Source organism: Balaenoptera borealis (genome assembly GCF_965194805.1).
Source record: "Balaenoptera borealis genome assembly, chromosome: 21".
NCBI classification, from domain to species: Eukaryota; Metazoa; Chordata; class Mammalia; order Artiodactyla; family Balaenopteridae; genus Balaenoptera; species Balaenoptera borealis.
This window is the reverse complement of record NC_138880.1, coordinates 24,868,187-24,878,835: the sequence shown is the minus strand read 5'-3', so window position 1 is coordinate 24,878,835 and position 10,649 is coordinate 24,868,187. Positions and strand designations below refer to the sequence as shown.

The following is a 10,649-nucleotide window of genomic DNA, read 5'->3' as shown; positions in this document are numbered from 1 at the left end:
AGGGGGACCTCGCCCCAGCTTCTAGAACTCCTCAGAACTCAGTGACGTAGAAGATGAAATTGCTTTTGTACCCTATGTTTTCCACTTACTTTTTATACTTGCTCGGCCATGTCTGTGTACAGAAGCTTTTGTCTACCTTCATGGGAACTGAACTTTAGATCAGGGATTGGCAGACTTCTTTAAAGGGCAAGGTAGTAAATATCTTCAGCTTTATGGGCCATATGGTCTCTGTCATAACTAGCCAGCTCTGCCTTTGTCACACAAAAGCAGCCTAGACATATGTAAATGGATGAGCATGGCTGGGTCCCAATAAAACTCTATTTACGGACACTGAAATTTGAATTTCCTGTAATTTTCACATGTGATGAAGTACTGTCTTTTTTTCAACCATTTAAAAATGGACAAACAGTTCTTAGCTCACGGGCCATAGAACTGCAAGCTGGATTTGGTGTGTGGGTCCCAGTTCGCTGATTCCCGCTTTAGTTATTCTATGGGGATTACTTAAAAGAGATTGTGTGTGTTTAGCTGAAGTTCACATTGAGGCATCCGTAGTTTAGTTCAGCTTCTCTGACAACCTCTTTTCTCTTTCTGAGGCTACCACCATATATGCCCGCTTTGTGCCGCGCAGGCTGCTATTTCCTGATGCAAAGGTTCTCTCGAATACTCTGTGCTCAGATGCAGTGAAATACCTTCACACCGGGGGTCAGGGCACCAACTTGTGCACTTTGAGGGTGGCGGGAGGGACACAAACATTCAGTCCATCTCACTCTCCAGTTTCCTTATTTCCCTTTTCATCAGAAGAGCAAAGTGGAAATGAATGCTCTCAGAGGGCTAGTGAGTTCCTGTATTTGCTATTGCCAAGACCGCACATCCTCGGCACCAAAAAGTCACATCCCAATTTGTGACTGAGCTGAGCAGCAGGTTTTAAAGACTGGAAGGGAGTAGGGGTTGAAAAGAAGAAGACACAGAAACCAGGAGAAAAGCTCAGTTGATTGACATGCAGGCTGAAATGTACTTCTTCCAGTAAATACCCATGCGGAATTTTGCATCTTATGACTTGTCATATATTCCTCCTACCCGGCCACCGTGCTATATTCCCATAATGGTGCAGTTGTGTAATGTGTGTGTGTGTGTGTGTGTGTGTGTTATAATTGCTATGTTATTTGCTATTCATAACAACCCTGTCAAGTCAATTGGCCAGTGTTGTTATGGTGTGACCCCGCTGGCTGTAGAGATCAAGACCAGAAGTGTGGGGAGTTGGACAGACTTGCCCAAGAGCACATCACAAGTTAGTGACAGAGCTGAGATTGAAACTAGGCCTGAAACTCATGTCCTGTGTAATTGTCACATCATGCTACTTCCTACAGCCTCCTGGTGGTTGAAAAATGCTTGTCTAAACCTTATCTTTGAGACTGGATACAGGGTTTCCTGTTTCAGCTTCAGGTGTCCTGCCAGCTCTGTCATCTTTGATTGTCTTGCTATTTTGTGTCTCAAATTAAGTTTTGGAGAAATTAAGGGGGTGGTAAAGCCTTTTTCCTACTAGGATAAAGTCACCATTCTGTTGCAGTCATTTAAGGCTCAGTCCCCTAGGACATTACGGATAAGCACAAATTGGTTAGGAAATTAAAACTGATTCTTTATTGCACTGGCCAGATTTGTCTAAAATAAAGCATTTTAAAATTTAAATTTTGCTTTTTTGAAATGCTGTTTGAAGCAGAAACTTATGTTCAAGAGAAAAAAAAACAAAACAAAACACAACATGGCTGATAGAAACACAATTTTAAAAAAAGCAAGACATGAAGAAGTCATTTTCTGATGATAGCAAATATTCAGGATAAGTATCCAGTTCTCTCAGGACTTGTATCTCAAGGATATCTTCCCATTTAGGAAATAGAAGAATGATTTTACTAGGCTAGGACTTCTTACAGTGTTTGGAGTTTGGGAATTGCATCTGTAGAACTGCTTCCTTCGGGTTGAGTGTGTTTATCTCATCAAGGCTTGGAATGGAGGTGTCTGAACCTTGGGATGGCCAGCTGGTTCCTGAAGCTCGCGTCGTTGTGGGGAAAGACAGAGGGACATGCTGGTCTCCTTGATTTTCATGAGCTGTGCAGCAGGACTGTGTGCAGCCTTCCATTCTCCTAGATGTTCTGGGTCCATAAAAAGGGTTGACAGGGGTCCCCGAGAGTTGCTTGAACATCTGGAAGGAGAAACTCTTGGTGCAGCCCCAGTCCTGGTCCCCAGACCTGGATTTCAGTCTCAGCCTTGTCACTCATGGCTATTTATCGTCTGTCACCTTCACTTTCCTTATACATAAAATGAGGATGACAGAATCGGACAGAAGTCTGAGGGTTTGTGGGAAGAATTGACACATTGTTTAGTGCGATAACTGGCACAGAGTCGGTGTTCAGTGAAAGGTAATTCACTTTCCCCCTCCTTCGCATCCTCCTGTTTCAGGGGGCACCAGGAGAAAGGGACCCTTAAGGACAAAGGAGGCCCAAAGGCCCCAGAACTGGCTAGTGAGCCAGGAGTGAGGGACCAAGGGACCCTGGGCAGCTGAGTCCATACTTGTCCTTCTGAAGGGGTGCTGCTTTTTTGCTGGATCCAGATGGAGTCACCAGGTGGGCAGGGAACTGAGTGACTGCCTGTACCTGAATCTGGGCTTCTCCATTTACATTGTGAAAACTTGCATTTAAATGTCTACACATCATAAAATTAGATGCTGGCATGACTGTACAGGTTTAGTGCATGTTTATCCTTCTCGACTACAATTGCTTATTTAATTGTTTATCCTCCTCACATGACTTTAAACTCTGTGAGGGTAAAGACCATGTTATCTCATAGTGTACAGTCACTGGTGAATGAATGTGGAACGCAGTACCTTGCCCAGAACCAGGGATATAATATGGACTCAATTCATGCTTGTTGAGCAAATGCATTTTTTTCTTACTTTTTAATTGCGTGTATTTATGTAAAAATTGAGGGCTAACCTAATACAGTAAAGCACATAAAAAGTGCACTAACTTTAAGTGTACAGTTCAATGATATTGTATATATAAAATATATATATATTTATATAGACACATAGATACATACCCCTATAACAACCAACCACACTGAGATATAGAGATTCCTGGTACCCCATAAAGTTCATCTCTAGAGGAGAGGTGTCTGTATGATATATTCTAATTTTAACGTTAAAATTCATTTACTCAGCTATATTTTCTAGAACACTTACCATGTTACATAGCATTATACTACATACCAAGGGTGATACCTACAAAAAATAAGATACATTGTGCCCTTCAAAAGCCTCTTGATCTGGTTTGCAAGATAGGACTAAACCTTAAATAATCCGGTAACCAACTGTTTACCAAAATTAGCACTGCAAACCAATGGTTTCTGGATTTTATTTTTATTTTATTTTCTTAGTGACAGAATTCTTTATTCAACGAACACTTACCTGGAGCCTTATATGTAAAACAAACAAGCAAGGGAATGTTTTGGTTGAAGCTGAAATAAGCACTCACCATTCCCACCCAGGGGCATTTTGCTGCCACTGTTAAGGGAGCTCAGAGAGGGAAAAGATTAGGGTGCCTGGAGCAGCTAGGGTCAAGCCTAGACCTGAGATTGGATGTGAATGGTGTATATACCCCAGGGTGGGAAGGTGAGGATAGTTAGAGGGCCTTCCAGCCTGGGAGAGATGCTTGAGGAAAAGGAGCCTGCGGTCTGAATGGTCATGGGAGCACGTGCACGGGCAGGGGGTTAGTGAGGACCAAGGGGGACACGCCTGGAACAGCCAGTGCGAAAGGGTAAAGGGTCTCCAGGAAGAGAGTTCTTCCTCTCCCAACATTACATTAGATTTCCTCATGCCTTTTGTTTAAATTTTACTCCAAACAAAGAGACATCATCTATTTCCCTTTAGATAGCCAGATCACCCCTAGAAAATACCTAAGGAAGGGGAGTTGCATTTGTGGACCACTGGGGTCATGGGTGGAGAATCTACAATGCCAGGTGACACCATTTCTGTGAGCCATTGGAAGACTTCAGGACTCTGAACAGACGTCTTAGGACTGTTCGAAATGGAAGTTGCAAAGAAAGAGTGCAGAGACCAAAAAGAAAGAAGCACTAGAGATGCATTTATATTTATAGAATCTAATGACACAAGTGACGGTGTGAGTACTGAGAGTACTCCTAATTATAAATAGGGAGGCTATTAAAAGGCTCAAATGTACTGAGTCTATTTCTTCCAAGGCAAAGAGAGCTATTTGTTCACCTCTCGGAGAGGCAGCTGCTCCCACAGGTGAATAGGTTGTCGTTAAGTGTAGTTAAATGACAGCTTACTAAATGGATCCTACTACCTAAAACAGTTCTGCTTTGCAACGACCCTGTGTGTCAGCAAGGTGAGCTGTCCCACACTGATTAAATGATGCTCTATCTGGTTCTATAAAAGAACCTCAGAGTTCAAGAGATTGAACTTTAAAAAGTAATCATGAAAAATAACTTTGTTGTTTTTGACAGCAAAACTGTTCATTGCAAAGAATATTTGCAATTCTTTGACTACTGAATTCAATTTTTTTGTGATTTAGTTCTACAAATTCAACAAATGTGGGACAAACATTTATTGAGAGCCAACTGTGTACCAGGTACTATATGGTGATGAAGAGAAACAGTCAGTGAACAGAACTGTGGAAGTTCTTGCCCTCATGGAGCTTATATTCTCATGTAGTAATTCCAAACTGCTTCCACATTCTCACTGACAAGATGAAATAACTACTAAAAAAGTGTAAGCAATTCATTTGGCTGAACTATCAGTGGATTTTCAAGTACATAAAATTGGGGGAAGGTAAAGATTTTAAGAAAGAAGTGTATATAAAAGTGAATTCTAGCTCATCATATTCATACACATGTCCACTATTTAATAGCATTATAGAACTTTTTCTCTGCCTTAATATTTCAGGAGAATTCTTTCAGAATTATTAACAGATAGTTTTAAATATCTCATTTCATCTGGAGACTAAATAGAATTTGACAGCCAATAGCCAAAGTCAAGTTAAATGGACAAAGTGTATAAATATCAATGATGTAAAAGTGTGTAATCCATAGACTAAGAAGGTCTTGGGTAGCTTTCAGATTAAAAAAAAAAATGTATCTGTAAACACTTCAGCCATTTCTTTTATGTTTAGCTATTAGAGTAAAGAGGTATCTGAAACCACTGAACATTAAGTGACACAAAGAAATATTGCAGGGTAATAATGCTGTGGTCCAGTGGCTAAAATATTCTTACTTTTTCTGATTTCTTGTGGATTGTAAGGGAGCGGAAGCCGAGAAGCAAATGAGAAGGAAGAGATTAGGGAGTGTTTTGTGAGGATTGATTGCCTACCTGAAAATCAAACAAAGCAAACGTGTTAAAAATAATCAGCACACATGCTCCTCTCTTATTTATAAGAAGTAAATGCTGCTTAGAGAGGGTTTTTTTTAAAATTATAATATTTTCCTTAAATAGAAAAGCACCAATATTAAAAAAAGAGAAAAGATTAATTACCCAGCGTTTTGTTTGGAGTTTTACTTTCAAACCCACGAATTCTTGCTTGTTTCCAAACTTGGTGCTAAGGAATTTTTCTGTTCCAAATTCAAAAATACAGAACATGATTTGTCAGTTATTTTCACATTTCTTAAATTTAAAATTTAAAGACAATTTAGCGAATAACGGTGCAAAGAAACTGGATACTGTTCTTACAGTATATAAGAAACAGGGATGACTCTCTGACAATCTAAAAGGGACAATAAGAAATGTCCACCACAGCTAAATACAAAATAGAAAGTAACACTTACAGAGAAGTACAGCAAAAGTGATACAGGAGTCCAGAAGAGGGAGAGACGGCTTCCGGGAGGGAGAATGGACAAAGGAATATTACTGGAATTTGGCTGGATGGACTTTACACCTACAAAGCTGGGGAAGGTCATTCCATCCAGTCCTGGAAAAGCTTCAGTAAAGCTTAAACCAGGTAGGGAATGGGTTTAGGGAGATTGGAAATAGGAAGAGTCAACAGTTCAATTTTTCTGGATTGTTGAATGTGCCACACAGAATTCTTAGAAATGAGGCCAAAAAGATGGGAAAGAGACACATTCCAGGTCTCTGATGCCAGACCAAGTAGATTGAATTTTATTTGCTAGGAAATCAACAACCGTTTGGGGTTTCTAAGCAGAAGCATGATTAATCGGGAAGCATTTTTAAACAGAGGAGTTGCAAAGTCAAATGCCTGTAAAGATCAAGCAGGTAACTAGCAAAGTGGAGAGGATGTGGCAGGGAGGCTGTCTTTTCTAGGGGGTTGTGGCTGTTCAGTGCTTTAGGAGTGCAGCCTCTCACTGTTTACTGTTCTCTTGTGCATATGTGCTTTGTTGTCCCAAATTACATTTTGATACCATGTGTGCCCATTGACATAGATTTGTAATTATTGTTTTATATAGTTGCCTTTTAAATCACATAAAAAAGGAAATAAGTAAATATACGTGGATATTGACTTTTATATTTACCTATGTAGTTACCTTTGCTAGTGTTTTAATTTCTTCTTGTGGATCAAGCTATTGCTGGTGTCCTTTCATTTCCTCATGAAGAGCTCCTTGTAGCATTTCTTGTAGGGCAGTGCCTGCCCTACTAGGGACAGACTCTCCCAGTTTTTTAAATAGGGGAGTGTCTTAATTTCTCTTTCATTTTTGAAGGATAGTTTTGCTGAATATAGAATTCTTAGTTGATAGTTTTTTTTAAGCATTTAGAATGTCATCACATTGCCTGCCCTCCATGATTCCTGACAGGAAGTCAACTGTTAAGCTTATGGTGACTCCCTTGTATGTGACAAGTCTCTTATTTCTTGCTATTTTGGGGATTCTCTCTTCATTTTTCAATACTTTGATTACAATGTGTCTCAACGTGGATCTCTTTGAATTTATCGTACTTGGAGTTTGTTGAGGTTCTTGGATATACAGATTAAATGTTTTGGTCATTATTTCTTCATGTGTTCTTTCTGCCTTTTTCCTCTCCTCTCTTTTGGGGACTCCCGTTATGTGTATGTTGGTATTCTTGATGATATCCCATAGATCTCTTAGGTTATGTTCATTTTTTTGTTTGTTTGTTTCTTATTTTTAGTCTGCTAAGACTGGGTAATCTCAATTAATTTATCTTCAAGTTCCCTGATTCTTCTCTCTGCTCAAATCTGATGTTGAACTCTTCAGTTCAATTATTGTACTTCTCAACTCCAGAATTTCTATTTGGTTTCATTTTACAAAGTATCTGTTTATTGATATTCTCTGTTTGGTGAGACATTATTTTTATGGTTTCCTTTGGTTCTGTGCATATGGTTTCCTTTAGCTTTTTGAGCATATTTAAAATGATAGATTTAAAGTCTGTCTAGTTTAATATTGGGCTTAATATTAAATTTAATGTTTGGGCTTCTTCAGAAACCATTTCTATTATTTTCTTTTTTCCCCCATATATGGCCATACTTTCTTGTGTCTTTACACGCCTTGTAATTTTGTTTTGGTTGAAGACTGGATGTTTTGAATACTGTAATGTGGCTACACTGGAAATCAGATTCCCCCTCCTTCTCAGGCCTTGTTACTCTTGATTTTTGTGGTTGCTGATCTTTGTTTAGTGATTTTTCTGAAACAATTTTGTGAAGCCTATATTCTTTGTCATATAAAGCCATTGATGTCTTTGGTTAGTGTAGTGTTCAGTTAGCAATTTTGACAGAGATTTCCTTAAACTTCTCAAACCAAAAAAAAAAAAGAAAGAAAGAAAGGAAAAGAAAAAAGGAGGGGGAGGGGGAGGAGGAGGAGGAAGAAGAGGGGAGAGAGAGAAAAAAGAAAAAATTAAATAGCTAATAGCTAGTAGGCTGTGTGTGTTTGGAGCGTGCCTTCAATACTCAGCCATGCCGTTTACAACTCTGCCCTAGTCTTCACTTCCTGCTTGCACAGAGCCTGAAAGTCAGTTTGAAATGCAACATTAGGACCTTCTCTGATCTTTTCTGCGGGTATACCATGCATATGAACTTTTAGATTTCCAGGAACATGTAGGAGCTTTCAAAATTTTTATTTCCCAAAGTATCTCACTCTTACCAGGCTTTTTGGTACGTCTGTTGTTTGTCCCAAACAGTATCCTTTGCCCCAAGTGACAGCAGATAATTCATTTGCCTTTAAACATTTTTGACAAATGCCTCTTGGGTACTCACCTCTTCACTCAGGGGGAGTTCTGAATTAGATGAAATAAACGTAAGACCTTTGCATCTGTCCTTCAGGGAGTCACCAGGCAGGTCAAACATAACCATAATTATTTGAAAACAACGTCTGCTCTGATCCTTCCAGCACCAGTAACCCACACCAGGGAAGTGGGTTGTGTCTTCAAAACCACCATTGAGCTGGGTAAGGGGGCATGGGGCTAGGGAAGTTAAAATGCCACAAATCCCTCTTACTGATATTTAGCCACTTTTTTCTTGATTATGTGTTCCCCTGGTTGCTGTAAAGCTTTAGAGCAGATAAAGTTGATTCTGACAGTTTTTATTAGCTGTTTTGTGGAGGAACTGGCCCATGGAATTCCCTCCTCCACTGTTTTCACTGTTGTCACTCATGTACTTTAAAAATATTATATATATAAAACAAAACATGTGTGTGAGCTAAGTGCCAATACCTTTGGTATAGAGCAAATTGGAGAGGAGAAAGATTGAATGAGGAGAAGGGAAAAGGAAACTGGGGGGATATTGACCAACCCAACCTCAGGCACCAAACACAGCACAGTCTTCCTAGAAAGTTATGCAGTCCATGTGTCTGTTCTATTAGAGGAACAGAGTTTGGTTGCCTGTAATAGAAACTTGGCTAATACTGGGTCAAACAGATAGGAATTTATTTGAGTCACATAACGAGAAACCTGGGATGGATAGGCAAGGGCTAGGGAAGTAACCCAATGATGCTGTCAAGAACACAGGCCCTCTTGGTCTTTCTCTTCACTGTCATTAGAATATTGGCTTGCACATCCTCTGTTGTTGCCTTTTGATCTCAAGATGGCTGCTGCAGCTCCAGATATCTCCTGTGCATTCAAGGCAGAGAATTGGCATGAGCCCTTTTCCTGGTGTTTTTGTTTGTTTGTTTGTTTGGTTGGTTTTAAGTTGGGACAGAAAGCTGTCCTCAGAAGACGCCTTATGTTTAATTAGCCATGAATAGGTCACATGCATATTCCTTTCAATCACTGGCCAAATTACCATGACAAGGTATGATTCTTTCCTTAGGGCTGAGGAAGGGCCTGTGCTTCAAGAGATCAAAGGATCAGGGTTCTGTAAACCAGGAAGAAAGAGGGAGGGTAGCTGTCAGGTAGGCAACGGACAGTGGTGGCCATGGGCAGAAACTAGGAGGGGTGGCAGATAATGGTGGGAGGTGGCTGCTTGGAAGGTCCATACTGGAGCAAGCTGTCATCTTTACTGGGGGAGCAAGGGGGCTAGAAATGAAGATCAGGAAAACAAAATGTCCAAATAGTTATTTAATGGGAGTGAAACCAGAAGGGTCAACTCAGCCGAAGAAAGCCGAAGCCCGTGGCATTTCCAAAGCTGGAACAGGGGCCCGGAGCCCGCGTCAGGGCCCAGATGGAGCAAATAGAATTCTGTTGAGTGCCTTGTTTCTGGCTCTGGTTTTCGCCTGGTGGGAGTTTACGTTACATTTAGAGCTGGCAAGCAGTTTCTGGCAGGTGTGGCAATCTCCGGGCCCTTAGACAACCAGTCAACTCTGGGTATAAACACAGTGTGCCAGGGCTAGCAGATTCCAGCATTGAACTGGAGATTGGGGAAGGGTTTTTCGGGGCCAACTTGGGAAACTGGCAAGAGTCCCATACTCAGGAGGAGCCAGACTTACTGGGCACTTACCAGGACGAGAGCTTGGGAGCAAAGCTTAGGGGTGAAGCCCTGTTATTTGAGGGAGTGGAGGCAGGCTGGGGTTAGGGAACTAGGAGCCCTTTGATTAAAGCTGGGACTTTAGGGAGGGACTGGCAACCAGCGCTACCTGATGTAAGACCCCAGGGTGGAGCTGGCTCGGGTTAAATGCAAGGTCTCACATCTCAGGGTGCGATTGGGGTGGGAGTTGAAGATTTGGCTGAGGCTACTGCAGACAGGGATCAAGTGGTCCCACTTGGGGAGGGAGAAGAAAAGATGTAGCTTCATAGAGGATAGATACAAGAAATATTTTGGAGATAGCACTTCTGGGACTTGGCAAGAGGAAGACATGTTGGCGTTGGAGCCTTGGTGGCTGGCTTTATCAAAAATATGGAATGTCAAAGCAGCAATCATTTTTGGTGTAAAACCCCTTGAGGTGGGGACATTAGAAATTGATTATGTGAGACTGGGCTTGGGAGAGAGAGTACATCTGAAATAAAGGCTGGAGTCATCCACATCAAGGTAGTGATGGAATTGAGACAGGATAGGAGAGGGCATGGAGAAGGAGTTCAGCTTCTATGACATGAGGAGAAATCATTTCCTCAAATGGTTGTCTTTGTTTCCTATTTATTTGATTTCCCCATGAATTCTTTTTCCAGATCTCTCGTATTTCCGGTTGATTCTTCTTTCTTAATTTTTTCAGTTATACCCAGTTTTCCCAGATATCTACATTTTCTTATG

The 10,649-nt window shown here is 40.9% G+C and overlaps 2 protein-coding genes across 11 annotated transcripts in view; both read left to right on the top strand.

Moving 5' to 3' along the window:
• The window catches only part of STOX2 (storkhead box 2), a 208,299-nt gene that overhangs the window by 39,996 nt on the left and 157,654 nt on the right, over positions 1 to 10,649 (top strand). The gene's annotated exons all lie outside the window — the stretch shown is intronic.
• Positions 1 to 10,649, top strand: part of LOC309619741 (uncharacterized protein) — a 189,257-nt gene that overhangs the window by 48,441 nt on the left and 130,167 nt on the right. The window lies entirely within an intron of this gene.